A 954-nucleotide genomic window follows, 5' to 3' on the forward strand; every position below is an offset into this window, starting at 1 on the left:
GAGCTCCACCTCTTCACCTTCATGGTGGAGGGGATCCATGGTGGATTGATGCTCCAACCACCATGGAAATGACAAAGTGGTTAGCTTAGATTCATGTAATCATTATTATAATCGTTTATCATGTTTATTACATTGAATCTTGGCTTGAATCAGCTGCTTATTGTATATGTTCATGTGTTCATTGTTATTCATCGTGTTCATCCTATTCATCACTTGTTTTGGTCTAAATTCATCATCGATTCTTGTTCTTTAATCAAAAGATCCTAGCATGGGATCCAACAACTGGTATCAGAGCCTAAGATCAAACAAGATTCGATTGATTTGAAGCAATTTGATGAAAATCAAATTTGGGTCCCGGTTTGACTTTTGTTGACTTTTTTGGGTTTTGGTGATTTAGGCTGAATTGAAGAAAATTATGAATTGGGAAAGCTTGGTAATCATCTTGTGATTGTTTCTATAAAATTACAGCTTCTAATTCGTAGATTTGATCGAGTTTTGAGAATTTTTTTGTTTTTGGAAAAAGTGGGCTGAAATTCGATTAATCTGTGATTTTTGTTGTTTGTTTGTGTAACGACCCTGGATTTTCCAACGTTTAATTATTAATAATAATTATTATTAATACGTGTGATAAAACGAATGTACGTTATTACATTTACATGTTGCCATGATTGCCCGAACTTGACTTTAATTGCCCGAAACGTCTTTGTGACACACGAAACATTTACGAATAATATTTTCAAGTATTATTTACATTCATGATTAAGTTTTATTAATCATTTTGATTAACTAAGGTTATTAGTTGATTACTTGGGCCTTTACTAGTATTAGTGGACTTTTACTTGAATTATCACTTATTTGGACTTGGGCTCACTTTGTTGGACTTGATTAGTCCACCCTACATTTTAAATGGACTTAGTTGGCCCACTAACTCATGTAAGTATCACATTATATTAT

The sequence above is a fragment of the Rutidosis leptorrhynchoides genome, chromosome 9 (genome assembly GCF_046630445.1).
Source record: "Rutidosis leptorrhynchoides isolate AG116_Rl617_1_P2 chromosome 9, CSIRO_AGI_Rlap_v1, whole genome shotgun sequence".
Classification (NCBI taxonomy): domain Eukaryota; kingdom Viridiplantae; phylum Streptophyta; class Magnoliopsida; order Asterales; family Asteraceae; genus Rutidosis; species Rutidosis leptorrhynchoides.